Genomic DNA, 12437 nt, shown 5'->3' with positions numbered 1-12437 from the left:
CACCTACTTTATTATTTTACCACATCATTTTACAACACCTCATTTATCAGATCTTTTATAATCCAATTCTATACATTAAAATAATATTTATTATCCATTAAAATAATATATATCATCATCAGCGACGGCACAACCACCTATCCAACCCAGTCACAGCCTCACCGAACTAGCCACGGCCACAGCTCCGCCGAATTAGCCAGAGCCACCACCCACAGCACATCCCTGAAAAACTGAAGCCCACCCACTACACAAACCAAAACCCACACACGACACAAATTGAAACCCACAAAAGCCACACAAACTGAAACGCAAGCCACCACACACGGCACAAACCGAAACGCACCTACTGCATAAACCGAAACCCAAGCCACCACAAACGACACAAACCGAAACCCACCCATCGGACAAACCGAAACCCAAATCAACCAATAACCAAACACAATAAGAAAGAGTGAGATCAGAAATCAAACTAATTAGCCTTCACGCTTCTGATTTCAACAGCCACCACAAGCTCACCAACTGCCACCACGGCACCACCACAATCTTAGCCGTTCACCACCATGGCAAACCCAACAAATCAAGCTAATTAGTCACCATCATCATACAACTGTGAACCCACAACCCAACAAATCAAGCTAAAGAGAGAGATCAGAAATCAAAAATCAAATCCGCTCCGTTCTGCGAATCCGACGCCGCCGCCGCCACCGCTGCCGATTTTGACGAAGTTGCAGCTGCCTTTCCTCCTCTCTTGGCCGCCGCCGCCGCCTTCTTCTGCGTCGCCTTCTTCTTGCTCGCGTCCGATTGTGAGAAGAGGAAGAATGGGTTGGGATTCTTGGGAACTTGGGAGAGAGAGAGAGAGACAGATTCTGAGAAAGGAAGAGATAAAATCAAATAAAAAAAAAAGAGAGGAGAGAGAAAATTCGAATAAAATATTAATTTTTGATTTACAACATTTGTCCGTACCGTTGCAAATTTGCAACGGTACGGACATAAGTGGTATAATTTTACCACGTTTACCATATCTGATGGGGTGCTTTTTTTTGGTTTGGTGTGAGATTTGTGCCAAATATTTAGCATTTGGCACATATCCCACATCTACAATGTTATATATACCAATGCACGTTCTAGATATGATCACCCCATCATCTACAACAAAAATTTTAGCGCAATAATAATTGTTCTCCATATTTTTCAATCAAGCTTTAATTTTCATCATTTTGAGAAGACACCGATTGTTTTTGTTATAAATTTTCAAAGTTGAGGCAACAATAGGAAGACCATTGAGGTGAACAAAACGCACAATCAAAAGTGATCTTTAAAAAAAAAAAAAAAATTCTTTTTAGTATACTTATATTTTGTGATGTGATTTTGTTGTTTTCCTTCCCAAAATTTTCAATGATATTGGCTTATGTTATTGTTAATTGACTTAGAATTGTCAATGCAATTTTATTTGGCCTATTGAAACACATTGATTATGAACATTTTTTTTTCTCTTTACTTGTAGAGTATCAAAAAAGTAAAAAAGGATTCAGTATAGTGATTTTGTTAATGTTCTCTGATTGCAATCTACAAAGTCTTCACATCTATATCTATATTCTATATATATCTAAATGCTGAGACGTAACATTTAATGTTGTTATACTCTTATTGAGCCACCTTAGCAGTCACAATATATATATATATATATATTCATTTAATCCTTTATGATATTTGATTTTTCTATTTTTTTATATAAAAGAATTACATATAATTCATGGGCAAACCTTTGATGCACTCTATTACTAGTCAATTGTCTTAAATGCAATTTTTTTTTTTGTTCCAAATTACAAATGTTACTATTTGTTGGATACAGGTACATGACTATCTAGCTACCCAAATTGATTTCAACTTTTCGTTTTATTCTTTCTAATTTCAAGTAATTGTTAAAATTAAATAATTCATTATCTTTTTAGTGAATACAATTAAAATTTCAAGTATCCAAACCAAACTTTAGCTTAGAGTTGCATTTAGTGTCTCTTTGTTTATCTATCGTTACAGTGTTTTCTCTTCCAAAATTTCTATTTTTCGCAACCTTATCTATATCTCACTCACACCTTAATTATTTATTTAAGTTTTACAATGTTATATATATCAATGCATGTTCTAGATATGATCACCCCATCATCTAGAACAAAAATTTTAGCGCAATGATAATTGTTCTCCATATTTTTCAATCAAGCTTTAATTTTCACCATTTTGAGAAGACATTATTGTTTTTGTCAAAAATTTTCAAAGTTAAGGCAGCAATAGGAAGACCATTGAGGTGAACAAAATGCACAATAAAAAATAATCTCCTTTTTTTTTTTTTTAATTTCTTTTTAGTATTCTTACATTTTGTGATGTGATTTTGTTGTTTTCCTTCACAAAATTTTCAATGATATTGGCTTATGTTATTGTTAATTGACTTTGAATTGTCAATGCAATTTTATTTGGCCTATTGAAACACATTGATTATGAACATTTTTTTGTCTTTATTTGTAGAGTATCAAAAAAGTAAAAAAGTATTTTGTTATTGTTCCATCTCATTTTTTTGTTAAAATTTCTTTTAAAAATCTTATGTGTTTTTCTCAAATCCGTTTGCTATTTTTATTTTGGTCATTCTATTACAAATAATTGGTGATGGTGTCACAAATAATCCCAAGTCCATAACTCGTCCATATGCCTCGTCCAAACGACAGAAACAACAATAGGCGAAGAAAATTGCAAGCGTACCAGCGAACCTCGTCTGTATATGGACGAGCTTAATACCTCGAGATCTACTCGTCATTTATGAACGACAAGCCTTCCAAGATGATCTCGTCCGTCTTTCACTAAAAGTGGACGAGATCATCCTGGAGGTCTCGTCCATCCTTACAATGGATGGACTAAAAGTGGACGAGCTTCTCATGAAGGTCTCGTCCATCCTTACTATGGATGGACGAGTTCATCGGCCCGTCCAACCTAGGTAACTTCCACAGCGGTTATGGAAATTACTCCCAATTCTCCGGACTCCTCGACACTGGGAACGGTTACCAAACAGATAACCGTTCCGTACACACTATATAAGGCTTCTTCGATGAAGGGTAAGGATATTCAAACATTTTCTTACTTTTAAGAGAATAGTTCTTCGTTACAGAGAGTTCAAAGTAACTAACTTGATCATCGGAGGATTTTTGGCCGGTCCTCACCGGTCCCCTCTGATTCTGTGTCTTTTGTATTACAGGAGATATCCCGAAGATCAACGTTCAAGTCTTATCAACCCACTGATACTAAAGGAATCATCAGTTGGCGCCGTCTGTGGGAAGCGATTGTTTTACAGTTTGCTTCTCCGTGACAAAGGGTTGATGGTTCGGACTAGATCAAGGGCTACTAACCCAGGCCATCAGGGAAGCAGCAACCCGCATCGCGATCGCCAGTCTGCGCCGGTCATGCAGTCATCTGCCCAACATGCACAATCGATGGCAGACGCTATGGCGGAGTTGACTCGCCAAAACCAAGAATTACGAATGGGGATTAATATGAGGAGGCAAACACAAGAAGAACGTGAAGGAAGACAAACAGATGGTCATGGTGGAAGAGAGAATACCGAAGTCGGAAGTCAGTTTAGAGGCACCACTTCACGAACGGTACCATACTTGAAGGAAGAAATGGACCAAATGAAGAGAGTTATGGAGGAAATGAAGGAGAATATGAAAAGAGCGAATCCGATAGAAGACTTGGTTCACAGGACTGATTCTCCCTTTACGGCTTCCATCAACGGTCACCCACTACCATCAAAGTTCAAGTTGCCTTCTCTGGATTCATATGATGGAACACGTGGCCCGTTTGATCACATAGCCACTTTCAAGACCACCATGCATCTTCAAGGAGTGCCTGATGAGATAATGTGTAGGGCCTTCCCAACCACCCTTAAAGGTTCGGCGCGAGTTTGGTTTAGCAAAATACCTCCAAATTCGGTGAGTTCTTTTGAAGAGTTGAGCAAGTTATTTGTTAACAATTTCATTGGAGGACAAAGGCACAAGCGTTCCTCGTCCAGTTTGTTGACGATAGAGCAGGGAGAGAACAAGAGCCTTCGGTCATTTATCACCCGTTTTAACAGAGAAGCTCTCAGTGTGGACGAAGCAGATGATAAGCTTCTACTGGCAGCCTTCCACAATGGGGTGAATTCAGATCTGTTTATACACAAGCTCTACAAAAAAGAGCCCCAGTCCATGGCCGAACTCGTCCATTCGGCTCAGAATTTTATGAATGCAGAAGATGCAATCATTGCTAAGAAGAGGAAGAGGTCCGAGAGAATGGACGCAAATCCCAGTCGTCAGCACGAGTAAGGTACTTGTCCAAAGAAGGGACGGATGGAGGAAAGGAGAGATCGAGAAAGTAAGAAGCCAGTCCCTCCAGTACGGAATCAGCAGTATAACCCTTTAAACGCCCCACTTGAGCAAGTCCTTATGCAAATCAAGGATGATCCTTCCCTGAAGTGGCCGGAGAAAATGAAGGGTGATCCCAACAAGCGCAACAGGAACAAGTACTATCGCTTCCATAGGGATCATGGTCATGACACGGACGAGTGCTTTGACTTGAAGCAACAAATTGAAAATCTCATAAGGCAAGGGAAGCTGAGGGGTTTCCTTGGACGAGACCAGAGAGACGAGAAACAGAAGGGAAAGATGGAAGATTCATCGCGACCACCACTCGGGGAGATAAGAGTCATCATTGGGGGAAGTACAACTGGCCAGTCGTCCAAGTCCAAGAAAGCCTACTTGAAGGTAGTACAAAGCGTCCAGCTTTCTGGACGATCACCAAGAGCAAGATCTACGGACGAGCGGGCAATTACTTTCACGGACGAGGACGCTGACAGAATTCATCACCCTCATGATGATGCCCTCGTCATCTCCTTACTAATTGCAAACTACACAACCAGAAGAGTGCTTGTGGACAATGGAAGCTCAGCAGACATTTTATATTATCCAGCTTTTCAGCAGATGAGATTAGGACGAGACCAGCTCCGTCCAGTGAACTCCCCCCTAGTAGGCTTTGGTGGGATGAAGGTGCAACCAGTGGGTACCATTTCCTTATCCGTGGTAGTGGGGGTATATCCACGACAGATTACCAAGGATGTGAACTTCCTTGTGGTAGACTGTCCATCCTCTTACAATGCCATCATTGGGAGGCCAACTTTGAATAGTTGGAAAGCTGTTACCTCTACTTACCACTTATCGGTCAAGTTTCCAACAGAACACGGGGTAGGACAGGTACAAGGTGACCAACTGGCAGCAAGAGAGTGTTATTTGGCCATGCTGGCCATGGATGAACAAGTTCAAGCAATGAACATTGAAGAAAAGAGGGTTGTAGCAGAACCTACTGTAGCATTGGAAGATATTTCCTTAGATGAAGATAACCCTGAGAGGTGTACCAGGGTTGGAGCAGATTTAGAAGAGAAGATTAAGACGGACCTCGTCCAATTTTTGAAGAACAACATCAACGTGTTTGCGTGGAGTCACGAGGATATGCCGGGTATAGACCTTAGTGTCATTACCCACCGTTTGAATGTATGTCCTTCCTCCAAGCCTGTGCGGCAAAAGAAGAGGGTGTTTGCCCCTGAGAGAGATAGTGCAATCAAGGACGAGGTCCAAAAGTTGATGGTAGCAAAGTTCATTCGGGAAGTATACTACCCGGATTGGTTGGCCAATGTAGTAATGGTCAAAAAAGCGAATGGCAAGTGGAGAATGTGCGTTGACTTCACTGATCTGAACAAGGCTTGCCCCAAGGACAGCTATCCGTTACCGCGCATTGACCAGTTAGTAGACTCAACTGCAGGCCACAAATTGCTTAGCTTCATGGATGCCTTTTCAGGATACAATCAGATAAGAATGGACGAGGCTGATCAAGAGAAGACATCTTTTGTCACCAGTCAAGGCTTATTCTGCTATAAGGTGATGCCGTTTGGTTTAAAGAATGCAGGGGCGACATATCAGAGGTTGGTCAACCACATGTTCCGTCCGCAGATTGGGCGGAATGTGGAAGTCTATGTAGATGACATGCTGGTGAAAAGTCAGGATGAAGGAAGACATCTAGACGACCTGCAGGAGACATTTGAGACATTGAGGCGGTATCACATGAAGCTGAATCCTAGCAAATGTGCCTTTGGAGTATCATCAGGGAAATTCCTTGGTTTTATGGTATCCCACAGGGGAATTGAAGCAAATCCAGATAAAATTCAAGCAATACTGGACATGAAGCCACCGCAAAATACCAAGGAAATCCAATCCCTCACTGGACGAGTCGCTGCGCTTAACAGGTTTGTCTCTAAAGCTACTGATAAATGTTTGCCATTTTTTAAGGTTCTCAAAAAAGCATTCGAATGGACCGACGAGTGTCAGAGAGCTTTCGAAGATTTGAAGGTATACCTTACCATGGCACCGCTGCTGAGTCCATCAGTGGAAGGAGAGGAACTATATTTGTACCTAGCGGTAACCCCATATGCTGTGAGCTCAGCACTGATAAGAGAGGAAGATAAAGTCCAAAGACCTATGTATTATACAAGCAAGGCATTGAAAGGAGCAGAAGGACGATATCCACAAATGGAGAAGTTGGCCTTCGCACTAATCACAGCTTCAAGGAAGCTGAGGCATTATTTCCAAGCACATGTCATTAATGTTATGACAGATCATCCTCTCAAAAAGGCAATGAATAGACTGGAAGCTGCAGGGCGATTAATCCAGTGGGCTGTGAAGCTAAGTGAGTTCGATATCAGGTATCAACCAAGGCATGCCATAAAAGCTCAAGCCCTAGCAGATTTTATTGCAGAGTTTACCCCAAGTCATAATGAGGCAGAGGACAGCAAGAGATGGATCGTCCACGTGGATGGTTCGTCTACACGGCATGCAGGAGGAATTGGTGTGGTTCTGCAGTCCCCAGAGGGAGACAAACTGAAACATAAAGTCCGTCTACAGTACCAAGCGACAAACAATGAAGTCAAATATGAAGCCCTCCTTAAAGGGCTAGAATTGGCGAAGTTCGTGGAAGCCAAGTCCATATGTGTCATGGGGGATTCCCAACTGATCATGGGGCAAGTGAATGGGATGTATGAAGCGAAGGAAGGACGAATGAAGAAATACCTTGGTAGGGTGATGTGCCTTGTGAAAAGGTTTGAAAAAGCTAACTTCGTTCAAATCCCCAGGGAGGAGAACGTGGAAGCTGATACTATAGCAAAAGAGGTCTCAGCAGATGAATCATTAGAGAAGTCAAATGAAGTTCAGTATATGCCAAGTATAGATGCCCAGGAAGTACAGCAGGTGGATAACAGAGAAAATTGGATGACTCCCATTATATCATATTTGAAAGACGGACGACTACCAGAAGAAAAGGACGAGGCCAGAAAGGTGAGGGTGAGATCAGCTAGATACGTCCTTATGAATGAAGTGCTATACAAGAGAGGTTTCTCTCAACCTTACCTTAGGTGCCTAGCTCCGGACGAAGCGGACTACGTGCTGAGAGAAATTCACGAAGGGGCATGTGGCAATCACTCAGGAGCCAGATCACTTGTCCACAGGGTCGTCCGTGCAGGATATTACTGGCCGAACATGCAAGCTGATGCAAAAGCATACGTTAAAGTCTGCGACCAGTGCCAGCGATTTAGCAATGTCCCCAGGCAACCATCGGAATACCTCACCCAAATGGTGTCACCGTGGCCCTTCGCACAATGGGGATTGGACATTTTGGGTCCCTTCCCTTTGGGAGTAAGGCAGATGAAGTTTTTAGTTGTGGGCATCGATTACTTCACCAAATGGGTAGAGGCAGAACCGTTGGCAAATATCACACAACAGAATGTTAAAAACTTCGTGTGGAAGAACATTGTCTGCAGATTTGGAGTGCCGAAGGTATTAGTGTCTGACAACAGACGGCAATTTGACAATGCACTCTTCAAGGACTTTTGCTTACACTTTGGAATTCAGAACCATTACTCCTCGCCTGCACACCCCCAAGCCAACGGCCAGGCTGAAGTAGCAAACCGATCCTTGTTGAAAATCATCAAGACTCGGCTTGAGGGGGCAAAGGGAATATGGCCAGATGAATTACCAGGAGTTTTATGGGCATACAGGACCATAGTGAGGACCCCTACAGGGGAGACCCCTTTCAAGTTAGCCTATGGAAGCGATGCAGTCATACCTGCAGAAGTGCATATGGCTAATCACAGGGTGATGACGTATCAAGACAAGGATAATGAGGACCAGCTTCGTCTGAACCTCGATCTAATAGACGAGGTAAGGGCAAACGCAGAATACAGGGCAGCAAAGTATAAGAACCTCATGGCTAGGCAGTATGATGCGATGGTGAAGCCTAGGCGTTTCAATATAGGAGATCTCGTCCTGAGAAAGGTCTCTTTGTCAACCAAGAACCCAGCACATGGGAAGTTGGGCCCAAACTGGGAAGGACCCTATAGAGTAATCAACTGTAAAAGGCAAGGATCCTACTACCTGGAGGCCCTGGACGGGAGAAAGTTGGAACATGCTTGGAATGTGGAGCACCTGAGGAGGTACTACCAGTAAGGGTGAACCTATGGACGAGACTGGGTTTTATCTGTCTACTAGCGTACTACTATAAGTGATGCTGTTTGATACTACTATGTTTGGTATTGTTTGTGTGTGAAGTTTGAAACTATGATTTACTTTTTATAGTTGTGTTGTGGTTATGGACGAAGTCATGAAGTATGTATTTATTAAATAAAAAGGCATCAGTGTGCATGTGCCTTGTCTGTAAACAATATTTATGTTATGTACAAAATGTTGTGTGAATTCTCCATGATATTGTCGTCCAATTCAATCCTCAAGAGAGTTGAAAGATCCAAGACGAACAAAATCTCTGGACGCAGAGATGTAACGTCTAAATTTTCTTGAATAAAAGGAAGAAACCACATCCATACTCGTCCAACTCATGGACGAGGTAGAGCCAACTGAAACAATCCAAATTCTGGACGAGACAAAAAGTTGGCAAAATAAGTAGATGGTATGTAAAATTAGTTTGCAAGTCTTAAGACGAATCAAGCTAATTAAAAATACTACCTGCTAAGACGAGTTAGACTACATGAAAAATATGTATTCTCGACATGGTCGAGCTAGGAGTAAAATAGCTTAGTAGCATCCGTCCATGCAAAGAAAATGAAATCACTCGTCCATGCAAAGAAAATGAAATCATTTATCCATGCAAAGAAAATAAAACTTCATTCAAAGGGTGGACATCCTACGTCCAAAAACCCTTGATTAGTTTGAAAAGCAGAAATAGTATACTTAAAAAACCCGTCCTAAAACCATGGACGAGTATAATGTATTCTTGTTACATAAAGAAGGTCCAAAAACAAAGGACCAAACACAAAAGTTACAAAAAGAAAGAAAAAGCAAAGTTACAAAGGTTAAAGTCTCGTCCTAAGAAGGGGGAGCATTCACAGCAGGCTCGTCCTGAGGAGGCTGAGTACTGGCGTCGTCTTCCACGTTGACGTCATCAGAGCCGGTCTGGAGGAGAGAGCTTGTGGCAGCAGCAAGGTTAAGCTTGATTGTGCTGAAGTCAACTTCAGGGAAGTTTTCAATAGCGTCCATTCTGAAATCTTCAAAACCAGCTGCATAATTGCGATCCAAAGTGTCTGTATACTCTTTGGACGACTTGAACTCAGCCACAGCGTCCTCTCTTGCCTTGGAAAGACGAGCATTCAACTCATTGTTCATCTTTTGTAAGTGATCAATGCGCGTTTCCTTCTCCAATGCATCCGTCCTTAGCTCCTCAATCAACTTGTTATGCTCTTTGACCTCGTCCTTAGCTTTTTCAGCAAACCCAGCCCATTTCTTACAGTCAGCGTTCACCTCTTGAATCCTTGTCTCCAACAAGACTCTCGTCTTGTCCAGCTCCGTTGCCTGTCTAGACGCTGCTATAAACTTCGACATAGCCTGTGAATAGACAGAACAACATAGAATGATTAAATGAGGAAAAGTTAATAACTGAACAAGGACGAGGGATACTGGCATACCTTGAAGAGGTCATGGACGCCTGAATGTTCAAATTCCTTCAAGCCCATGTTATAGCACATGTTTATATCCTCGTCCTTGACGGCTGTCTGGAAACGTTCCCAAGCCAGATCTTCGCTCTCAATAATGTTCGTAGAAGGCTGGGACGAGCCAGGTGTAGTAAACTTGGCTAAAGGAGTTCTGGGCGGAGTCTTGGACGGAGTGGATTCAACTGGAGTGGACGAGTCCACGTCGACTATCTGGACGGCAGGCTGAGACTGAGGAGGTTTTGACTTAACCACCTTGGACGAGCCCTGCTTAACCCTTTTGTCTCTACGACTGGGGAGCCCTTCCAGGTCAATACTCTTTGGCAAGAATTTCCTTTTGTCCCCAGCCGTTGGACGCGTCTGACCCTCAGGACGATCCTGGGCCATACCCTCAGGACGCTTCCCTTCTCCAGCAATTTCCTTCCCTTTGTTCTCTTTCATTGTTGACATTCCTAAGACGAGATGAACAAGTTAAGAAATGTATACAAAAAAGAAAAGGGAAAGGAAGTTTAGCTAAAAACTTACTTTTTCGCACAGTAACTTCGTGGGCTATAGCTTCGTCTGAAGGCTCGGGACCTAAACCCCACTTGGCTAGACGTCTAAGCGTGACAAGAGAATGGAAGCTCCTATCTGCGTGTAGACGAGCCCTGTGGACGCGGTCACGGTGAAATTTGCTCAAGGACGGACGTTTGGCAGCTACAACACAATGAACAAATAAAGGTTAGAAATTGTAAATGTACCAAATAGGAGTAAGAATAAAAATAGACAAGGGGAAGGGACGTACCTTCTGGACGAAGGTTCCCTAAGTCCCCAGTGTAAGGGGGAAAGGGATCCCTGCCAACGTCCACAGGATTCCCTGCCCAAAAGCCTGAAAGAAAAATGAACTCCGTCTTCCACTTCCTATCAGACGAAGCTAGGGACTTGATCAACCTACAATCATTCCCTCTAGCAGTAAACTGATAAAAACCTTCAGACTGACTTATGGCAGAAGGTTTATAACAATAAAGGAACTCATCCACTGAAAGAGGACGGTCCCCACCAAAAACTTCCCTCCACAAAATTTGCATGGAGATAATTAATCTCCATGCATTGGGATTGAATTGACAAACACCTAAACCTAACTTGACTAGTAACTCCCTAGCGAAGGCATTTAAAGGAAACCTAAGGCCACCTAAGAAATAAGATTCATAGACGCCTATTCCAAAACGGGGCTCACAACACCACTCTCCACGGACGGGTAGCCTAGGGTTAAACTCGTCTGGGATTTGATACCAGGACCTAAGGCTACCTAACCTTTGTTCGTCCGTCTTAGAATGGACGCCTACAGCGCAACTAAAGACGGTCTCTACCTCGTCCGTAGGATTGGACGGAGAACCAGCTTGAGAGCCAGAAGCTCTCCTAAGCTGTTCTTGGACGACTTCAATAGGGAGCCCAGGGGCCCCAGAAGAGTAGTTCTCGTCCGTGCTTCCTCCACTCTCATCACTAGCACTGCTAGAGCTAGACCTATCACTAGTATCATCACAATACTCGTCTATAACCTTATTAAGGCTATCAGTAGACGAGGAAGCAACAGACATCCCTAACAAGAAACTTAAACCTAAAGACGAGAAAAAGAAGAGTACCTGGCTCTAGACGGAAGAAGACTCTAGACGTAGAGAACTCCTAGACGAGGCTCTAGACGATGGATGTGAAGGAAGAAAATTTCTGGAATGAGGAGGGTCAAGGGAGGCATTCCACTATTTATAGGATGCTGACCTGGGTAATCGAAACGACCCAACCAATACAGAAGCAACACGTGGCATCTACCTCGGAAAAATAAATCGACGGAATCAGTCTCTAATAAGAGAAGGACACGTGGTACAGTAATTATTAACCAATTGTGTCCAAGAACGTTCAACCCTTTGGACAACTCACATGGACGAGGGGGCAACTGATGGTGTCACAAATAATCCCAAGTCCATAACTCGTCCATATGCCTCGTCCAAACGACAGAAACAACAATAGGCGGAGAAAATTGCAAGCGTACCAGCGAACCTCGTCCGTATATGGACGAGCTTAATACCTCGAGATCTACTCGTCATTTATGAACGACAAGCCTTCCAAGATGATCTCGTCCGTCTTTCACTAAAAGTGGACGAGATCATCCTGGAGGTCTCGTCCATCCTTACAATGGATGGACTAAAAGTGGACGAGCTTCTCATGAAGGTCTCGTCCATCCTTACTATGGATGGACGAGTTCATCGGCCCGTCCAACCTAGGTAACTTCCACAGCGGTTATGGAAGTTACTCCCAATTCTCCGGACTCCTCGACACTGGGAACGGTTACCAAACAGATAACCGTTCCACACACACTATATAAGGCTTCTTCGATGAAGGG

Source organism: Quercus robur, chromosome 8 (genome assembly GCF_932294415.1).
Source record: "Quercus robur chromosome 8, dhQueRobu3.1, whole genome shotgun sequence".
In the NCBI taxonomy this organism is placed as follows: domain Eukaryota; kingdom Viridiplantae; phylum Streptophyta; class Magnoliopsida; order Fagales; family Fagaceae; genus Quercus; species Quercus robur.
Note: the sequence above shows the minus strand (reverse complement) of the source record.